This window comes from Rhipicephalus microplus, chromosome X (genome assembly GCF_043290135.1).
Source record: "Rhipicephalus microplus isolate Deutch F79 chromosome X, USDA_Rmic, whole genome shotgun sequence".
In the NCBI taxonomy this organism is placed as follows: domain Eukaryota; kingdom Metazoa; phylum Arthropoda; class Arachnida; order Ixodida; family Ixodidae; genus Rhipicephalus; species Rhipicephalus microplus.
Window position 1 is genome coordinate 378,610,268 of NC_134710.1, and position 23,214 is coordinate 378,633,481.

Below are 23,214 nucleotides of genomic sequence, written 5' to 3' on the forward strand. Positions count from 1 at the left end.
TTATTTTAAGAGGCCAGTGGTTTCAACGAGCCAGTGATGACAATTCATTCATGTTCCTGGTATAGTGGCCCAGCACGGCCAGAAGGGGAATACTAACTGAGCTATCGGTGGAAAGTGAAAAACTAATTGAGCTATTGGTGGAACGATTCGTTGGGTTTTACAAGCTCAACTTCAACGCACCTATTCGCAATCATCGAACATTACCATACACCGACAATTAATTGTTGGCGTTATACACCATACTTCACAACCAAGACAGATAAAGAGAATCAAACATCGCAATATTAGCGAAAAATAGGTTAGTGCACGCGAAAAAAAAAAAACTTCGTTGAGCCGGATTTAAACCACTGACCTATGAGTAACCATTGCACAATATGTCGCTTTTTCAGTCTACCACTCTACCAACTCAGCTATTGCCGAAATGATTTGTGGGGTTTTACAAGCTCTATTTGAACACACTTATTCGGAAACATCCTACATCAGCATACACTGGCAATTGCTTCTTGACGTTATACACTCTACTCCACAGGCAAGGCAAATAAAAAATCAATAGTAGCAATATTAGCAGAAAAATAGGAAAGCGCACGCCAAAAAAAAAATTCGTCGAGCTGGATTTGAACCAGTGACCTATGGATAACCATTGTACAATATGGCGCTATTAACGTCCACTAATTTTCCAAACGAGCTTTGGACTTTTTTTTATTACCAGCTTCAGCATATACTTATAAACAAAACCTTATAACAGCACAAAAAAAATTAAAGGTTACAAAATTGAATTCCCTTACCTAATGTTACTCTAAAACTAGCACTGTTTTAACAATAATTGTACCTGCTGCAGCCATACTAGCACATTTGTGTGGGACCTTTGTTCTTCAACAAATCGCTAAAGACTTTCTTTGAAATATGGACTCGATGATCTGGCGTCAGCATCTACATTTCACACTGCAAAAAGACATCTCCACCCACGAATCAGTACAAAAATCATAATTAGGTCCTATGGAACACACACTTCAGTGTCAATGACCAAAAACTGGATTCCTTGTGGGTGCAGGAGAAAATCTTTCTTAAGGGTGCGCTGCAAAATATCCCACATGAACACTGCACCCCAACAGTCCAAGAATACATGGTCAATTTTTCCGTCTGGTTTGCGTATGCAACATTGTACACCCGAGGGTAGATAAAAACCTGTTTCGTTCATCCAAGTCTTCACTGTCAGCGTGCCAGTGTGCAAGCGAAAGAAAAACCTTTTAACACCAGGTGGTACGGGCGTCTTTTTAACTCGCTTAAGCACGTCTTTTCTCTTTTTGTACAACACAGAGATCTATAGAGTGGCATAAGCAACACGATTTCACATAAGTCTCTCTGCAACTTTTTCCCATTTTTATGACTTTAATGCCTCATTGAAAGTCGACTGAACAAAAAGCGCGCTGACATAACTACTTCTTTTAGGAAACATCGCATACTTCCGTGAAAATGCTCAGTCGAAACAATGATTTGAGATAAAGCATGATAACCTCAGCTGGTAGGAAGGTATTTTCTACATTCTTTTAAAACATAAATCGGCTGACTATTTGTCGCAAAAACAAACAGCCTAAAGTAAGTCCGTCAACACGGACTAGCAAAAACAAGTTTGTTCTGCTAGTTCACTCTCATGTGGAGCCCTAACTAATCACTGGAAAATGTGCGATGAAGTTTTTGGACATTCATTCTCGAACAGTGAATTACTTGCATGAGGTACCACAGTTTACTTATGAAAAATAGGTTGCATACTGCCGCCTTAGCAACGACTGACTGGTACCAGCCATTCTAGTTTTTAGAGTTTTTTGCAGTATTGAATTTTCTTATGCCAGTGCAGTTTTCTGTCAATATCATTGTCCAGGGGTACTCCCAATACCTAAGAGGAGGGGTAATAAAACTTAGGTTGGCGAAATTGTCGGGAGTAGACGGCCACTAGCCGTGCCCGAATCTGTGGCACTTTCCCCTGTTCACAGTACTTTCACTGGCAAAACAAAAGAACTTGACTGTTTTAACAACGTGCAGTAAACTCTCTTAGTCAGTACAGAATGTGGTAATTTTATCGGCGTAGGCCTGCAAACGCACCTCTACTTCTTGTAATTTAAAAGCCACGTATCACGTCACTCTGTATCACCATCAGCAGCAACATCAGCATCTTCATCATCATCAGCAGCAGCATCAGGATCAGCCTGACTATAACCACTGCAGGACAAAGGCCCCTCCATGTTCCGCAAGTCAACTGGGTCCTGTGCTTGCTGCTGCCATTTTACACCCGCAAAAGAGACAAGGAGCGCAGTGTTACTTGTATACTTTTAAGTACCTTTTTATTGGGAAGTAGCACCTAATTTGAGAAATTTTCTTGCAGAAAACCGTACTGGCAAACAGATATCAGGTGAAAAACAATCAGACCTGCAATTGACTCCTTCAAATAACTATTAAAATATTTACAACACAGAAAGAAGATATTGTTTCTATCACATTACAAGCTTTCTATAACGTCATAAGATACACATTGTAGAAACATTAGATTAGCGAAATAAGACAAAACGTTTAATTTAAAAAGGCACAACCTGAATAATGACTATTTTTAAAACGTGACACCAAGAATAGAATATCGTTAACTCTGGTTATAGGAATCACACTAAGATATATAATGCACCATCTAGAACGGCGATACAAATCGGGCCTTTCAAGAAAGAAATGGCATTTTACTCCTGCACCAATTTGGAGGGCCAAACGCAACTCCTTAAATAACGACACATTGCAGACTACTTATCACCGCACCTAAGTGCGTTGGCGCTTTGGGCTTCGCTTTTTGAAGCTCGTGCTGGGCCCTCCCATCTTAAAGTACACTTCAACATTGCGAAACGAAACGCCCAATGACATTGGCCACTGGCTTTCTGACGTAGGGGTGGCGAAATACGTCTGTCACAGCCTCTTAGGCCACTATAGTAGATGACTAGAATATCAAGAGTGTTCATAACAATTATTTCACTTGTGTTCATTATTTAACGCACGTGCACTTTGCGTGCAATAATCCGAAGTGCATTTCACTCATACACACAAATCGAAGTCGACCAATGGTCGATATATTGATGCTGACTCATTCAGGATGTCTCGGTAGAATGTAGCAGTCGCACTGCTCCAGGTTTTCCTTTCGCTTTCATTGTTCGGCTATTACAAGCAACTGCTTTTTCGGAATCTTCCACCGGACACAGCATCTTTGCAAGAAAGGCTCCAGTTCTCTCATTTAGCCCGACGAACCAACACCAACCCTACAACTTACACAGTTCATAAATTTGATTTATTTTGCACTGCGATATTGAGGTCTCTGCAAACCTTAAGATGCCTCCCGCTAAATAAAAAAAAAACGCCACGCCTGCCCGGAAGGCGCAGCACAGTCACAACGAAAGCTAGAAGAGCGGCCATTCAAAGCTTTTTCTAAACACTCATCGGGCAACTCCTACAAGCCCACTTGCTCGGTAACCACTACGGCATTAATAAATTAATATTTAGACTAGTAGGCCGGCGTTTTTATGCTATTTTTTTACCTTCTTTAGGGAAGCGTCGTATTCGCTAAACGATTACGAGGATTTTTTGTGTCAATTGTTCTTGGAGTAGCTGAACACGACGAGGAATTATGCCTGAAGTGGGTATGCGCCACAGTTAATAAATGAAAAATAACAAGCTTTTGTAATGGGTTTGAGCTGTCGACGACCCATTCTTAGCGCTATTCGCATTGTGTGACGCCTGGGTTTTTTGTTGTTGTTATGAAATGCTTTATGCTTCATATTATTGTCATTCTCTTCCTGACAAAAAACCTGCTAAGGGCGAGTTTGCAAACAAGTCCTAAGCACCGGCGTAGCTCAGTAGTAGAATACTGGACTGGTATCCAGCGGACCCACGTTCAAGTCCCACTGTGTCATTCGTATTAGATTGTTTAGCTAATTTCGCGCGATGTGGTTATGAACACCAGCGAAGGCGGCGGTAGAACACTACGGTGCTGCGCGAGACTTGAGTTGTGATCTCATAAGGCTTTTGCAGTAAAAATAATATAAAAGAAATAAAAACGAAGAATTCAATTACCTTTATGTTAAAGTTTTCGCAAGTGTTTCATAATAATGATTAGACTAATGTAAGTATCTGCAGTTTCACGCACCAAAACCATAGTATGAAAGTGAGGCACGCCGCAGTACAGGGCTTCTGAAGAATGACCACTCGTGTAGCTTGCAGCCGCTGGAACTGAGAAGAACACAGGCCTCTGCCATTTCGCCTCAATCGCTTTGGGTCAGCAGCCGAGTACCGTCACCGCAGCACTACCTCGACGAACAGGTTGCACTTAGGGGAACGCCTCGCATAAAACATGATCTGGTATTGAAGTTTTTTGATATTTATTTTTTCCAAAGCATCAGTTACTTCGCCCATTTGAATTTTGCATATATTAAGTTGGCGATTTCTGTGGCTGCTAAATCTTGTAGCATTTAGTATACGCGTCTTTTTATTTCATTGAAGCTGCATGATGACAATCTCTGGTTTTGGAGAGATCACTGGGAATGTAATATCAAACCACATGCTCCTATAAAACGCATCATTTTTTTCTCTGGAACAATGACATTAGCCTATAGTCATTGAATACTTATCACAATAAATGAGTACCAAAAGTACCGAAAGAACAACGTTTCTTTTTTTCACCCTTTGCGTCTGTGCACAAGAAGTGTCACTGCTAATACCTTTTTTCTCATTTATGGGTATCCCAGTTGACGTGAATTACGATTCCGTAACGTGAAAATTTATATGACATGAGGGTGAGTGGTGAAACACAGTGCCACAGCCAGGATGAGGACGACAAGAAGAAGACACAGCGGTTAGATTGTATGTACAACAAATATTTCGCTGAGCTAGTTCGTGAATCAACCCTAACTAAAATATCGTAGCGCTTCATTTCACGGGGAAAGGACGTGTCCTTCCTCATGATGGTCTTGTGATCGCCCGGACACGATAGTTTTCTGACCGCAGCTCACTCAGCGATTCGTTCACTTCTAAGCAAATATGTTCTCACATATTGTCGGTTTTTTCTTTCTTTCTACTGTTCACACTTTTCTTTCCACCTAACAAAGCTGAAAAGTACAGCGCATATTTTGTGCATATATTGTATGCTGTGATTTGTGTTTTTTTTTGTTCCTATTTTCTTTTCTGCCATGCAAATTTTCACTGCCATGATGTACCTCTTTTTGAATTTGTAAATCCCCTACAACAATGCCCCCACAGGGCGCTGTAGGATGTATAAACAAATAAAACCACAGGGCCGCGTCCGGCGTAGCCTGCTGACGTGCAGCTCTGCGCTCCACGCGTCCTGAGCTATCAAAAGCATCGAGCACTGCGCTGGAAAATACAACGTGTTCGATCTAATACAGACACTTTATTTGCCCTGCGTGGATCTCTATCAAAGCACAACGACTGCTCCCGTGTCAGGGAGAAGCAAAAGGTTTCCACTCTGGAAAAGGTACCTCGAGGCTTTGTTGCACCCTCTCGTGTGTTGCGTTACAGACGCCTAATAAGTACTCCAGAGGCACAAAAAGAAAAAAAAATATGGCATAGAGGGCACCTCGCAATGCTACTTAATGTTGGTATCTTATGTAACTTTTTAAGAGCCAGTGCTACACGTGCAGGTGTTCCTTTTCTAGCAGCGTGGTTAATTTTTTCACCGGGAAGTGAAGCGAAACTGCCGATTGAGAAGGCGCTGAGAACGAGGCCTAATTAGGCAATTGCTTTTTGCTTTTGAGATGAAGCTCAAAGCGTTCTTTCAAGTTTTTCGCTCGTAACCAACAACGCCAAAGCCGAAATGTCTACGAAACAAGCTCTTTAATGCCTCCGTGATAATAGTGGACGGTTGAGTGAAGAGGCGTAAGCTACGAATAACTGAAAATTGGATGTTACTGAAGAATATGAGCAAAAAATATCTTTTCACTAATGTTCCTCGCGTTAGATCGAAGTCATGCGAAATCAATTCATAAAATAGTTGACGGATCGAAAGTGCCAATATCGCCGTAGCTTAAAATTGCGAAATGTGACCGCAGGAAACACGCAGGAAAATTAACAGATCATGAAAAGCGGTTCGTGTTGAACACTTTGTGTGTTCTGTTTCACTTTTTAATGTGCTTTTTGCGGCCATTTTTTCAAGTAACGTGTAAGCAAATGAACTAAACTCCAGTCTTCCAAGTCTTAAAAGATATATCGAACTTCCGCCATGTAGCAGCAAAAATGAATACCACAGAACAACTCCTTCTTCATCTTTCTGATTAATTTGCAACGCAGGACAACGAAATCGAAGGGAACAATTGAATTGTTAGTAGCATACTACTGTGTTCGCTGTGAATACTGTGAATTGTCAGTAGCATACTACTGTGAACAGCATTGAAAGTGTTTTAGGTATCCCTCATTATAAAAAAATTGTAGAGTGCTTCTTTCTAGTGAATTCTTTTCTTTTGCAGTTACGTTACTAGAACAGCTCATCGCGAATTCAAATGTTGTTCAACATTCTGATTTCTCTCGTATACGCGCACAATGTAGAACATAACGAAAGGTTTCGTACTTAGTCGAATATGGGATGTTTTTTGACAAAAGGGTTAAAAACAGATATAGCAAGATGTTATCATTTTTTCATTTCGCTACAAGATAGTACATTTGAAACGGAAGGCAATTAAAGTGAATGTATTAGGCACTTTGAAAAACTACTGATCCCAAATGCAGGACATGAAGCAGTTATGGGGGCATGGTAGGGTAAACCACCCAAAACATCGAATTTGCATTTTTGGCACCGAAAAATATACTGTACTCTGATAAACAAACCTGTGAAAGCCCGACATCGAGCGCCTACTCCAAGTGGTTTAAATGTGGCGCTGAAGTGCACTGCCCGCGCTCTGGCGTAAGTACTGCGCAGGTAAACCTCCTTTTCCTCAAATGGCGTTTTCTGTACATTATTCAACTTCAATGTACCTTTTCTCAAAAATTTTGAATTTATTTCAACGAAACTTGGTATGCGTGAACCACAATATGTTTGAAAAATCTTAACTAAAATTGCCGATTTCATAAAATGTGAAGCTTGAACAAAAGTACACAAAAATGCGCACCCTCCGTCGTTTCGTGCAAGCAGTATTTTTATTTTTTACAAAAATTTATTAAACTAATTTATTTTGAATATAACCTATTAGTCTCTACAACAACACGGCCGAATATGGTTACAATACCTTTGGTAGTTGTAGAGAAGAATACAATAATAAGTGAACCCCCTTTGCAATTTGGGAGTAGGCAATAGGAAGGATAAGTAACCTAGGCTTACAAGACAGGTGTCAATTAATACCCAGTAGCATTTTTGTGAGCACGTAAAATATTGATATTACTTGTAGCCCTTTCTAATATGCTATGCTAAAACTAACATATTACATTTACCTTACCATATGCCCTTAAGCTCACAAGAAGAGCTCAAGCAGTTTGGGAGGCTCTCCGTGAGATGCCATGAACAAGTAAGAGCTTCCGGCTGTGCAGGAGTTTAACCCTGTTTACAGCAATGACAGCTCTCCGTTCAAGCCGCTACGCCCACGAAACTAAGGAGGACACCCAGAGAAACACAAGATGGCGTTAAATTTGTAGCAAAGTATTCCGCATTGTCAATCCAAGCCCAAATAAATGTTTCACAGAATATGACCCTAACCAAATGTGAATGCCGAGAATCAAAGTACGGAGAGCTATATAAATTTTAACTACCAAGTATAGGTTTTAAGTTTTGTAGTAGCCCTATTCATTTTATCAGCACCAAATGACTGTGTTTTTTCCGGTTCCACTTCAAGTGGGCTTGGCTCCTTTAGAATACATGGAATGAAGAGAGACCAGCCGATTCGACATATACTTCGAATTTAATTATCATAATGCGCGAAATTTATGTATATCGGACGAAAAAGCATTGTGCAGCATGCCCGAAGTTAAATGCTAACTTCTGACACATTATCGGCCACATCCATCCAGCGAATCGAACTGGTTAGACCCGATCAAGCAGCGGTGCGACTTGAGTGAGTGCCGGGTCACGCTGACACAGCGAGCTCCACCGTGTGCCTGGATTTCGGCGACATAAGGGTGCCTCAGCTCGCGAGGTGAGCCCGTCTCCGCAGCTGGCGTCTCGTCGTACTCCGACTGTGTGCGGAGCACGCAGCGCCGGTGGCATTCTTCCCAGCTGCGGTATACGCCACGACGGGCCACGGACAAGCACGTACCCTGCGGGAAGCTCCACGGGACGCACTTCTTGCCTTGAAAGTACCACGGCACGTCCAGCACGTCTTGCGTACATAAAATTTAACAAGTTTAGGTGTTTTTTTATGATCACCATATTTTGTGGTTATTTATGGTGAATGCGTTAAAGCGTCCCCTCAAAATTCATAGGCCAACTAAGTCCATGAAAAATAAAGTTCACCAGCAAATATAATACTGCCTAATCTAATTCTGGGCCAATTGAGTTTACAAAAAGTTTACGCAAACAGTTTGAAAGACACTTGTATGTATGTATCTGCAGCGCTACACCACGGCTTTAATAGAGTGACCAGCGCGAACAATTATGTGAAGCCCATTACACATCAACCACCGTAGACAGAGCATAGCGACAGTGCCTCACTGACCGGGAGGCTACAGAAGGCCGTACCTTCCGTAACAGCTCACCAGTGAGGTGTCCTCTCACGTGACACTCGCCCATATCTGAAGGATGACGTCATCAGTGACCGCACGATGCAGCGTAGTGGCACTACTCTCGCTACTGTAGCACTACAGGCGGTCTGCGTAATCTGTCGTGGTGGTGGTGTTGCTAGTAGGGGTTAGATGAGCATGAAGGCGGTAAATTCTGCAGTCTGGTAGGGATCACGGCACAGCACCTACAAATCTGTCGTACCTCTACTGTGGTTCGCTCCTCTTCGCACTCTCTTGTTATCATTGTTTTTCGTCGTCAGCTATGCTCCGCGGTCGCTCTTTTTCATCCTCGTTAACTCTGCCAGTTAATATGCCGCCGACGTTCTCATTGCTGAAACAGGTGCCTGAGAGCTTGGCATTGAGAAACAGATACATTACAACAACAATAATATCCATAAGAATAATAACAACAACAACAACAACAATAATAATAATAATAATAATAATAATAATAATAATAATAATAATAATAATAATAATAATAATAATAATAATAATAATAATAATAATAATAATAATAATAATAATAATAATAATAATAATAATAATAATAATAAAAATAATAATAATAATAATAATGTAACAGTAATAATAATCATTTATTTAACGTGACCAGGAACAACTGCAAGGTCTTTGTGCAGGCACATGCAAAAATAAAACAATAAAAAGAAACAATACAATGGAGACAGTCTTCAGAAATATCAAGAGAAAAAACGCGTAGACATAGGGAAATGAACACAAGAGTGGAGGAGTAAATAAGACAGAAAAAAAAATATTGATGGGGAACGAAAAATTAGATTGCACGTATACAACTATATATGCAAGACGGAGAAGGGAAGATTTTGTACATTGAAGCATACTATGTTAAGACAGGGCAAAGTTCAGATAAAAACAATGACTGTGAACCATGAAAAACGTCAAGATCAAGAAAATGAACTTTATAGAGACTTTGTATCCTGTGAACGGTAGAGTGTTGGAAGAAGCAGGCGGATACATGAAACGATATATTCTCTCTTGTTAACTTATGCGAAATTTGAAAGTTAACACAATTGAGAAGTACAGGGCAGGATATGATACCATGGACTAGCTTGCATAGAAGTAACTGGTCAGAACGATTTAGTCGGCAGTGAAGTGATGGCATTGATAATATTCCAGCAGTATTTGAACGATATACACGATATACAGAGTGATTTCTAGCAGACCGATGGTTATATATGCTGAGGAATTTTTTCTGGACTCGCTCAATGGTGTTACCGCTGGATTGAGCAATGCCATTTCACATCATGGACGCATACTCAAGTTGTGGAAGACATATTGCGGTGTACAATTTGTGGAGGGCTATGAAAAAACTGAGTTCTCGAGATATTCTGCGAACACATCTGAGAGTACAAAGGCCCCGAATAGCAGCACGCATAACGCGAGCCGAAAAGCTTGACGTGCTATCAACAACAACACCAAGATCAGTGATCTCATAAGCCTGGCATAAAGACACAGAATTGACAGAGTAGCTAAATGACACGCTAGATGTTTTGCGAGTGATAGACATGATTTTTGTCTTTGAGGTATTCAGAGAAAGGTTATTACAGTTGCACAATTCGGAAAAAGAAAACAAATCTGATTGATCGATTGATATGTGGGGTTTAACGTCCCAAAACCACTATATGATTATGAGAGACGCCGTTGTGGAGGGCTCCGGAAATTTAGACCACCTGGGGTTCTTTAACGTGCACCCAAATCTGAGCACACGGGCCTACAACATTTCCGCCTCCATCGGAAATGCAGCCACCGCAGCCGGGATTTGAACCCGCGCCCTGCGGGTCAGCAGCCGAGTATCTTAGCCACTAGACCACCGCGGTGGGGCAGAACACAAATCTGGCTGCAGCAATCGAGAGTCGTTAACTGACCGAATTTTCTTAAATATCTTGATATCATCAGCATACCAGAAGAAAAAAGATTCGCGAATGTCAAAAGAAACATCATTAACGTAAATAAAAAATAGGAGTGGGCCTAATACCGACCCCTGAGGGACCCCACTAGTCACTTTATACAAAGAAGAGGTTTGGCCATTTACGGTAACATAACAAGGTCTATTGAGCAGATAGCTGTGCAGGAGATTCAGAAACTACACGTCAACATCAAACTGTGAAAGTTTAACCATAATCAGTGAGTGGCTGATTACGTCAAAAGCCTTGCTCAGGTCACAGTAGATTACGTCAACTTGTCCTTTCTGAGAAAGAAGTGTGGAGATCTGCGTCATGAAACTAGCAATATTTGTGGTAGTTGAGCGACCAGCAAAAAAAACCATGTTGATTTGGTATCAATGAGTTTTTCACACAAAAGGACACTATGTTGTGAAGAGCCAGCTCGAAAGTCTTTGATGTGGCACATAGTAGAGAAATCCGGCGATAATTTTAAACATCTGTTTTAGAACCCGACTTAAATACTTGGAAAACACGAGCAATTTTCCACATGCTAGGAAATGTGGAAATGTCCAGGTCGTTATAAATATTGTAGTCAGTACAAGGACAAATATACTACGATAAGCTTTTAGTATGGTGGATGGGATGCCATCAGGGTCACACGATAAGGATGGTTTTAAGCGCCTAATGCATTCGGCGTTAAGATTTTCATCCAGAGACAAAGCACTGGATGAGCTAACTGCCTCCGGCTATTGTCAGATATCAGTGCTAGAGTCTCAGGCCTTATAAACGGATGAGAAATACGTGGCAAAACAGTCAGCGACGGCATGCACTTCTACCCCATTTTAGTCCAGCAGTCTGAAGGACCCTCCACTTTTGCTCGACCGTTTACGCACATACTTCCAAAACTCAGCTGGCCTGTCAGAGGCGTTTTTTTCTAAGAAGTCAATATACGAACTATGATCGCCCTTATATAGGCGTTTAGAGAGAGTTCGATAAAAGCTGTACTCTTCCTTACACTCGCTGGAGAGATAACATTTGGATTTCCTCTGTGCGCGATCTTTATGCTTCAGTGCACTGAACCAATGGGGATATTTAAGTTGTTTAGGTGTATATTGGGGAATAAAATTACGCATGCTGCTCAGTACAAGCTCCGTAAACCGATCAATGTGATCATCAACATTCGGTTTGTCAGTAACCTGTGACCACTCAACAGTGGACAAGTAATGATACAGGCCCGTGTAATCACCTCGCTTAAAAGCAAATCTTGGAGATTTGTTTACGTAACTGCTGTAGCTCGTTGTTTCGGCTGATGCAGATAATCTGACGTTAAGTGGTGGGTGGAATTTGTCGGGACGTACAAGGGAGATGTCGGAGCAGGAAACTTCAAGGGGTTGATCGTTGGACACACACAGGTCTAAGACGTTGCCAATGGAATTAACGACTGCGTTATGTTGCAGTAAGAAATTAAATGCCAGAAATTCCAGGAGCAGGCTGCACTTTTTCTGTATAAACAGATTGTAAAGAGAAAAGGTGGGCTTGCTCTATTCAATTTCAGATGCATTGAAATCCCAAGAAGAATAATTCTGTGCCCACTATGAGAAGATATGACAAGTTATATAAAAGACATGATATCATGAAACAAGCCAAGGGAAATGCTGGGCGTTAAATAGAAACATCCAATCAACAATTTTTCACGGTGCTCAAGGTTCATTTCTAGATCGATTTTTCGATAGATTCTAGGTCTTTCTGTCTAACGGATTTCATTGAATTATCAATTGCAATGAGCACGCCACCGCCTTTCTGTTTGGTTTCACTGAAATCTCGGTCACTGCGGAAGATGGTGTAGGTCGGGGGAAAAAAACAGATGAGGGAATGTCACTGCCTAGCCAGGTTTCAGAAATATCGATAGTAGGAAAAGAAGACCAAAGACCATTAGAGAAAAACTCGAGTCTCTTGGTACGCAGACCCGGAGCATATTGGTGAAAGATGTCTACGTTACACGGCACTTTCGATTCCAGTCACAAACTCAGAGGGATGAAGCACGTCATCGCGCAGCTCCCCACAAAATGGCTTGAAGATGCATACGAGGGGCCATATCGAAGGGTCATTCAGGCGTTGTGGTGTTTGCTCGTCAACTTCGATCTAGAATGAAAAATATGACTGGAATTTTGTTTGAAACCGCCAGCAGGAGACGGTAGACAAATCCAGTGAAGCAATATGTTTTTTGATGACAGCAGCAGTGGTGTCGAGGCTCAGCTTGGTAACAAAATTGGCCTTTGGCCGTCGTGAGCGTTGTGACCGTTGACCTACAGATATAGTTGAAGTTTTCATAGCTCCAAACAAGGCGGGTTTCTTCCTTCTTTCACCCTCAGTAACCGCTGCAGAAGAGGCTGTCGCTGGCATCACACTGACCCACTCGGACGTGTCTGCGTAAGCTTGCGGTGAATTCGAGGAAGAAAGAATTTTGGAGAGAGGTTGTGCAGAGTACACAGGTTGCTTGGAGGTCACAGATTGGTCAACGTTCACTTGATCTGGGGGGATCACAGGTGCCGTCACTGCCACGGCGGCCGTGCGGCGCGTCAGCTCCTCACGCAGGAAGCGGACCACTGCACAAAGGGAGGCGACCACGCGGGCTTGTTGTTAAACACCGCGGGAATGATCCTTATGGAGGCGCTCGTTTTCTTCGCGTAGTTGGGACACCTCGTCGCTGAGGAACGAGATTCCCTCCAACGCGGCAAGGAGGAGACGGTGCAGCCCGGCGAGATCCCCACCAGGAGGGGCACACGTGGAGAGAGAACCGGTTGAGAGCAGCAATGCTCGTCGCTGCACGCCGCCGAGTCGTCTTCGTTAGGCTTACCAGAAGCACGACTCATATCACATAAATTCAGAAGCTGCAGCTCTTCATCAGGCCAGGTTACACACTTCGCATGAACACGTTTAGAGCAACTTTCACAGCGGAAAAACTGCTGCTTACCGAAAAACGGGCAGGAGCATAGCAAGCATGCATCCCAATTGGGAGCCATGGTGCGGAGTAATAATAATAATAATAATAATAATAATAATAATAATAATAATAATAATAATAATAATAATAATAATAATAAACTATTATTATTATTATTATTATTATTATTATTATTATTATTATTATTATTATTATTATTATTATTATTATTATTATTATTATTATTATTATTATTATTATTATCTTAGGTTTAAAGTCCCAAAACCACGCTATGGATTTTGGAAACGCTACAGTGAAGGGCTGCGGAAATTTCGACCACCTGGGGTTGTTTGACCGACGTGCTCTTAATTTTATGCACAGGAGCATCGCTTGAAAAAACGAAGGCTAATTTCATATCAGGACAACGACAACCGTGTTTGAAGTTCTGGATATCCGTCGTTGAAGAGTGTAATGTTTTTTTTTTAATAATTGCGCTGAAACCCTCAGTGCTCGACTGCTTTGCAAAGCACTTCGTGCATTGCAGGCGTCGTGAACCAAGTGAAATGCCGGCAGCCCCGTTAAGACAATCGAAGCCAGCCGTGGCGTACCTCCCAGCCCTGCAAGCGCACAACCACCGACCGAGTGGCCCACGCACGTAACGGGGGACAAAAGCGTGGTTAGAGGACAATTGGTCGTGATATCAGCAGACCAGACGTTTGTTCCCTTTCTTCTTCCTTCGCTTTACCGCCTGATAGCTGCGCTCTAATATGATGGCTTATTCTTTTTTCCAACAATAGTTCATAAATCTGAACTGAAACTACTCTAATGGAAGTAGAATTACAGTTCTGTTGGACGTTTGCAACTTAGTTCTAGAGTGTCTGCTGCTATTCTGCCAGCATTGTAGCATTTGATATTAAAGCATTCATGTCGACACAAACTGCCAATTCTCTGCCGAGCGCATTGTTCGGACCGCGTGGCGTCTGTGATAGCGCGATATGAGGTGACGCACATCAAGAATTTGAATAATAGTTCACCAAATGAGCATCGAAAGCATGCAAGAATTGCCCTCCCCACTAGCGTGTGGAAGGAAGACAATGCCGGGAGGAATGTAATGGGAATGTAATTAAGCACATTTTCTCCGAATGGAAAGGTTATAGTACTTAAATTATATAATATTTAATTATGTATTTGACCGAAAACAGCACGTTTTCGTCAACAAGCAATTTTTTTATTTCAAACATTAGTAAATGAGAGGCTCGAATGTCAATAAAACAGCGTTTTAAAAATGCCATGGCTGATTACAAGCACAATATATTTATAGGCAACACAACGGTTAGGTGGGCAGATGAGATTAAGAAGTTTGCGGGTATAAATTGGCAGCAGCAATCACAGCACCGGGTTAGTTGGCGGAACATGGCAGTGGCCTTTGTCCTGCAGTGGACGTAGTCAGGCTGATGATACTGATGATGATGATGATGATGATGACGATGATGATAATGATGATGATGATGACATTTATAAGCAACCACATACTATAATTTTGCCCTTATATTGACAGTGCTCCTATTAAGTTTGTCTCAATTTTTCGTGTAACCGTGCTCGAGCGGAACTACGGTGGCAACATGCCCCCCTCCCCCTATACGCCTTGTCATTTCTTTAGCCCTTCGTGGTACCTCAGCTACAGTCGAAGCATGTTCCGGACACATGTTCCGGACGCATGTTCCGAACAGAGCGTTGGCTATCGATATTCTGATCCGCAGCAACATGCGTCATCATTTGTACGCGTAGTTTCGAGTATTCGAGCGTTATCGCTGATGGCCGAGTTTGTTCAATAATAAAATCAAATGTGGCGTTTGCACCCTGAAGCCAAAGAGATGGTCTGAAAACAATCTGGAATGTTCTCGGACATTCTGGTGCCGATTTCAGGAAGCCGTATCTCCACGTGCAATACGCCGACAATGTGAAACATACCGTTTGGCGGTAGTATACATTATGAGAATCATGCGAGAAAAATTCTGACGAAGGCCAACCATTCCCCCTCCAAGCTACTTCATGTAATGTCACTGTTGTTCTTTGTCCGTTCCTTCTCCGGGCCTCAGCTATGCGACAAGACACTCCTGCTCGAATACAGCTACTCGACAAGACATCGTCAGAAAATTTGAAGAACACACAATAAAACAACGTCCATACAATAGACGTAATGACTTCAATAAAAAAAACATAATTGGGAACGCGCACGATGACCACGTATACTAAACTATCCTGGAATATTTCTGAGGGCACATGGTGGCCTTTGCCAGGATGGGTAAACGATTCATAGTTTTTGATTGAAGCCTCCTAGTTGGGCCAGTGTGGCCGGAGGGACAGCAGACGCAAACCATACGCAAAACTACGGGGAATATGTGTATGCGTAACGAATAAGAAGGTGGACAAAGATGTCATATAAACACCAGTTTCACCTGGAGGGCACAGCATTGATGCAACAGCCAGAAAGTGATTGATTGATTGATTGATTGATTGATTGAATGACTGATTGATTTGCGGCGTTCAACGTCCCAACACCACCATTAGCATATGTGAGATACCATAGGGGAGGGCTCCGGAAATTTCGACCACCTGAAGTTCTTTAACGTGCACGCAAATTGAAGCACATGAGCCTACAGCCAGAAAGTGGAACGCTTACGGAGACAAGCAGTCCACTCTTTTGCATCTGGTCCAGTGAAACTCGACAAAACGTTCGGGTTAGGGAATAGAGCTTATCAATATAAATTGCGGATTTTGTGTCTGTCGTCACCACGTGAAATAAGCGGTGAAACCACACAGCAAGTACAAAGGAATACGAGTCGTCTACCGATGTCCACCGAGATAGAACTCGTGACCACCCCCTTGATAAATGTTAGAAAAAAGCAGGAATCCAACTCAAACATTCTGCGTGCTAGCCAAACATTCTACCAAAAAGCCACGCCTGGTCTCACAACTGCTTTTAAAGTAGACCGTCACGTGCGTAACGCGTCAATATGGGATGCAATGATGGCTATCGAATTTTATAAGCAATACATATGCACCCCTATGATAAAGCGGTCATGGTAGGTTGCGATCAACTGTCACTAAGCGCAATGCACTGAATGTTATGGATTGTTTATATGAATCAATGAATGGCGCGAATAGACATTGTTAATTTCATTTCGAGATTGTTAACAAAAATCAGTGCTTTTACAGGAAGTGAGTAACTATTACGACAACCGGGCGAAGCCGTAAGGTTCATGTCTAGGTTTAAATCGCCGACTACCACAAAGGACCGACAGATGAACGGATGTACGCGCAGACGGACATGTGCACGTCTGCACGCGAGGAGTAACAGGCTGACGTATGCACGAATGCATGGATGGTTGGGCGCATATATGGACAGACGGATGGACAGATGGATGGACGAACAGACGGATGAGTGAACAGACGGATGGACAAATGGCAGATCAGTAGCCGGACAGACTGATGGACGGTTGAATGAACAAGTCAACGGATTGACAGACGGACGGCGTGGTCCATCACGTATTCTGCTGTCGTATACTTGATTACACGTAACGTCGGCTCTTTATCCATCAATCTAATTTTATCGAAAAAACGTAAGCGATTGTTACAATTTATCGGGACTGGAGGTCTATATTGGCTTGTGGCCGGTCCATATCCGAGTACATTACTTTGATATAGACTGACCAAATCAGAGTTTTGATATGGTCGGTTCATATAGTAGTTTCGCCACGCACATACCTTTTCGTTATTTGTAGTGCAGGTGCACGCTCAGATTTTGTTAGTATTTTGGTGGCTTCACGGACACCAAGAAGGTCGGCCACGTAGGAGCTTCACCCCAAAAGCTGGCATCAGCAGCATTGATCCAACGAACGCATCGAATAGCTATTATGGTTCAAGCAGAAATCGAACCCCAGTATTCTGCGTGGCAAACAACTATTCTATCACAAAGTGACGCCAGGTCCCTGAACTGCTTTTGCAGTAGGCCACATTGTTCGTGAAATGTCAATTGTGTTTGCAGTGCTGCCTATCAAATTTTATAAACAGTACTCATGTTCTCCTATCATACATCCAACAGGTTTTATTAACGGAAATTTTAGTGAAGCGCCATACAGTGATGCTCATTTATCAATACATGGCCACCAACCTCGCATGCACAAGCGCTAAATATCAGCTTATCACTTCAGGTGTTGGTAATACCTATGTTGCTGTTGCCATCGTTACACAACAGTAAAATTATGAATGTTGAAAAAATATATGTGAATATTATATTTGTACGTGTAGCGGCATTTCGTAGCATTTGGCCTAATAGAAAAATTCAACACAGTTGCCATCTCATCGCCAGATTTGCACAACGTCGATTGCCAAGGTACGTTGGATCTGTCGATCCTTTTTTGTGTGTGTCTCCTCTTGCTGCTTGACATGATAAAAAACAGGCGGGAATTTTCTCTCTCCTTGAAGAGCATTCATCGGCAGGCCTCCCACGCGTGGGGATGCTATCGCTTTCGCCCTTCGTTTGATGGATTTGACAACATGAGTGGCTAGATTTATGTGTTCGTCAGAAAGCCGTTTTTGTCCCCAGCTGACGCGCGCTTTGTTTTGCTTGTATAACCTGTGATGCGTGCGGGGATGTTGTCTATATGGTATTTATTCGCAAAAGGACGGCCGCGGCATACAGAAAAAAAAGGCCGAGAGTGTCGATGCATTTGCTATTACAATAAAAGACTAATTGTTTGTACACATTTCTCACCAGCACAGATGATATTGACGGGAGAGCGTTAAAGAGGTCGTGTCGGAGAACTTCCGGTATCTGCGGCGATGCCGCTAGTTGCGAGCAAAACATCGGCGTGGTCCATGTTTGAAAATGGTGGTGAATGCAAATAATTAAATAATCTATCCGAGGTGCAAGCGACCAAAGGCAATCTGTGCGGCAAGCAGGCATTCCACAGAGCCACACACACTTGTGCACGGAACTGCTTCGAAAGTAAAAGCTATACACCAAACATACACCACAAGGGCTCGTGTGAAGAAGTGCAATGGTGCATGGCAGAATATTACAATGGCACCAGGTGTCGCACCTTGAGAGTTGCGCAAATATTGGGTAGTAGGCCAACCCACTCATTACACAACCCTCACTGATTACACACCCACCCTTGCACTTGGTCCTCGTTCTCACCCAAAACATCCACAATGTTGCACAGCTACAAAGGTCCGCATATTCATAGCTCGCCCATGGTGTCATTGACACAATACATAGCTCCAGCATGACGGCTTATAGCTGATGTCAAGGCAGCATATTCACGTTCGATTAACCTGCTTCTTTCTGAAAATGACGTCGCTGGAATGCTCTTTTGCTTCTTTGCGTAAGAAGCGACAGAATCACAATGCAAGGCAACGCGTTTGATTCGATGCAATCTAACAGGCACGTGGCATCATAAAGCTCGCCCCCAGCATGTCGGTGCTTCTATGTGACATATTAAGGTATGTCAGTGCAGGTGATCTATTGTTTTGCGGGTGCACACTGGGTACTTAAGTAATTGGCAAACGATCTTATGGCACATTGCGGGCTTCATAACTGCACTACAGGACTAGGCTTTGCTTTCCCCGGGTCCTGGCTGAGGTATTGACAGAACGAGGTAGAATGTCTAAGCAAATCATGTCATGATGCGAACGCAGCCTGATTACGCTTTTGGAATCTGCTCCTAAAGGCAAGCTTTAGAATATGCCCACTGTGAGCAAGCAAAGTGTATTGCGGTATACTGTGCGTGGCCTTTAACATTGTTTTTTACAGCTTTAGCTTATCAGGGTACAACAAGAGAAACATTAACTTTGTATAAGCACAAAAAGCGTTTCATTTAGGTTTTACCATTTGCGGTCTAGGGGTGAAGCAAGGTTAGAAATAGTCAAACGATGGGCCCCATGTTTACATGTATGACTTGAAATATTGTCGAAAGACGATAGTCTTTCATCTGGAGAGAGAGAACAAAACTTTTGCTTTGTGCGCGAGAAAATCGCTGAGTGGGATTCTGGAGGCGCGGCGTGAGACATGTGCGTCATCTGACAGTAATGTTGGAAAACGAAAGAATGGCCTCCGATATAGTGTGCGCTCAGCGTGCGTCCGCCATCTCAAAGGCCATTTTTTAGAATGCAAGGCCACAGATAGGTGGCAGCACCACATCGTCTCATCTAAGCGTAAAAATCATCCACCCTTTCGTCCTTAGCGTCGCATTCTCAGCGCAGCGTAATACACGCTATAGTCCTTAGAACTACTTATATAAGCATTTCCTAGTATATAGAAACAGGCCACAGAATACTGACGGATTGATTTTCTGTCTCAGATATGCGCAACGTTTTGTTTTTTTATTCGACAGTGCGTACAACAATGAACGGAAAAACGAGATCAAGATTGGTGGGTGCTGAGGCAGTGGTTGAACTTTGCCCTAATAATGAACTTTTTCAGTTGACAGACAGATGGTAGCAATGTTTGGGGTTTCACGTAAAATATATCTCAAATGTAAACCCAATGAAGTGATTCTCGTACTTCAGGAAGGGTTCCAAGCTATTTCGTGGTAAAAACCTGCGAGGCCAGCAAGGGAAGAAACCAAGGTGCATACAGTGAACTCACCGGGTACAGGGAAAGAAAAGTGTGCTTCCGTAGCTGCGGTCCGACACGTGGCGGCCGTTGACACAGCTAGCGTGGCAGCTCTTGATGCTTGAGAACGACTTGAAGCCGCGGTTGCACACGTGCACTGGGTCTGTCGCCGCCAGTACGCAGGCTTTCCGGTAGACACTGCAGTAGAATTCGTGCTTTGGATGCCCGCAGTGAGTGTACACGTGTCCACTGCACGACTTGAGGGTGACGGCCTGTTATGTGCAACAATTGTGTACATCAATGCAACATATGAAAAAGGCGTCCATGTATAAAAGATTTAAAACACCAATAGGTGAGTTCTTGCTCTCGCAACCTTTTACAATATTGATTATATTAAAGAAAAGTGCTTCTTCAGCCACTGAAACTTGATCTCTTCCGATCACCTTTTTTGCACACCATAGAGGGACCTCAATGCGTGGTGGCTAGAGGAAGATTCCGCAATTGGTGTGCCAGTTGTTGTCGCGCAAAAACGGTTGGCAGTGGCTGGCGCTTGGCGGGGCCTATGTTTAGAGATGTCGCATTACAATTGAACAAATATTACAATACCTACTCCATTGGTTCCTAACACGGAGTAGATGTAGAAAAGAAAATGTTACCAGCAACCGCTAGGTTTTAGGTTCGTAGTAACGAAATGCGTTTACTCATCCATTTTCTAGTGGGTTTAGCTTAGGTCAACAACACGATGTACAAAGCGAAAATCACTTGGAACAAATCTTTGGTTTTGCACACTGTCCTGTAGTAATCTACCAAAAGATACCGCCTTGGCGGTGAGTCATATCCTTGTTCTGTGTGACCATATAAATATATATATATATATATATATATATATATTGATACGGTATGAGCCGGGGGCCATGTTTCGTGTTTTGGAAACGAAGGTAGAGGAAGAGGAGGTTACTTGGTTCGGCCTATGTTCGCCATTATCGCCGATCGTAAACTCCAACCAACCGTACTTCTATATATATATATATATATATATATATATATATATATATATATATATATATATATATATATATATATATATATATATATATATATATATATATATATATATTTATATATATATCAGATTTACCTGACAATTATGCCAAGGAATGTATAGGGGAAGTTATTTGAACCAATGTATTGTAAAGAAGAAGAAAAAAAAAGTGGTTGAAGAAAGTAACTTGCCGTGAGCAGGAATTGAACGTACGTCCTTCGAGTAACGCGTTCCATGCTCTGCGGCTACGCCCCCCCCCACCACTTTATTGGCTTTATATGTGAATTTATACGCGGGACTATCAGTCAGCGTCATCTGTATAGCCATAGCGGCGAGTGTGGAACACCCTTTTATGAGCCTGTGTGGCGTCACGTAGAACGTGAACTTATTACGAGTGAGCAGCTGACCAATACTCCCTCGTATTCAACCTAATGGCACCAAGTCTGCCAGTACGAGGCCCTAAGGGAAAGAAGTATATACCTAAGGGCTCGTTTTTCCGTGTTTTCGTGTTACTTTAGTTCTTTACATTACAATTGTTCTAATAACTTCCCCTATACACTCCTTGGCAATATTGCCTGTTATATCTCAGTATATTGCGTCAAAACAAGGAAAAACGAGACCTTAGATATACACTTCTTTCTCCTAAATAATTATATATATATATATATATATATATATATATATATATTCCGGAGCAGATATAAGAACAATGCTCGTATACCTTTCCACGTGTTGAGCTCTGATCGCTTATACTTCGCGATAAGAATGCGACACGGCCTTATTCTCTTACACCAGCGTTTTATAGAGTTACGTGAGTTGGGATCAATACGAACTTTACTTCGTACAACATTAAAATTTGTTGTTATCTCATTGAGCGCCTCCCTCTTGCGGTGAACCTGAAATTCTTTTTATATCGAGCTATTCATGCGCCACGCAAATATTACTAGTAGTGTCCCCATGCTGGCTAATTATTAGATATGATAACAGCTAATCGGAATGTTACAGGAAGTAAGGCTAGCTTATCTATTAGTATCCGACCCGGCGTAACTCAACGAAACACAGTCGTAAGTGGTCGCGCCCACTGCAAAGAGTGAAGTCAGCTTCGTGCTGTCGTAGCTTCAGTGCAAGCGCCACGTATTAGGATATAAGCTGTGTGCCGATCCTTGTCAAGGCAGTATGTGCCTGACGGCACCCGGCAGCTCAGAGTGCCAGTCAAGGCCCAACCACACGCATGCAATTTTCCAGCGACAACGACAAGTGGCAGCGACAAACTTGCCCCGTAGCGCCCTCACGTCGCAATGACTGCAATCACATGTCGGCGACAGTCTCAATATTGCTATAGTGAAAACAATCACGTATATACCCCTAAATTGCGAAAAAAATTGTATAAACGCAGCTAGATGACAACCTGTCAAAGTTATTGCTGATTTGTGTGGCCTAAGGAAGCCACAAAAGTATTTCACAACCTTTTTTTAGAACATTTGGTTTTAACTCGACAGGGTGCCCAGAAGCGTACGCTACGACGGCTACGACACACATCGCAGGACAAGTTCGCATTCCCTCCAGCCATCAAATGGCCATAAACTACCGTCTAAACATTAAAAGAGACCTGCGACAACAAGATGTAAAACAAAACACGGCCGCACACTCACTCTTAGATTGAGATGCGAATGTAAAAAAGATAGTTGAGTTCTTGCATTACTTGAAGTACGGGCAGATAACTACCATGAGAGCAAATGGCAACCGAAGTGAGGTCCAGGGGACAGCCATGTTGTCGAAAATCGCCACGCTGGTGTTCGGCCAACAGACGATCTTTTTTAGTCTTACAGAAATAGTTGACGCGACAAGTGGCGACGACGCACGACCCTCAACGACAACAAATCGTTACGCTCGTCGCTTTCGTTTGTCGCTGTCGCTAGAAAATCACATGCGAGCGGATGCA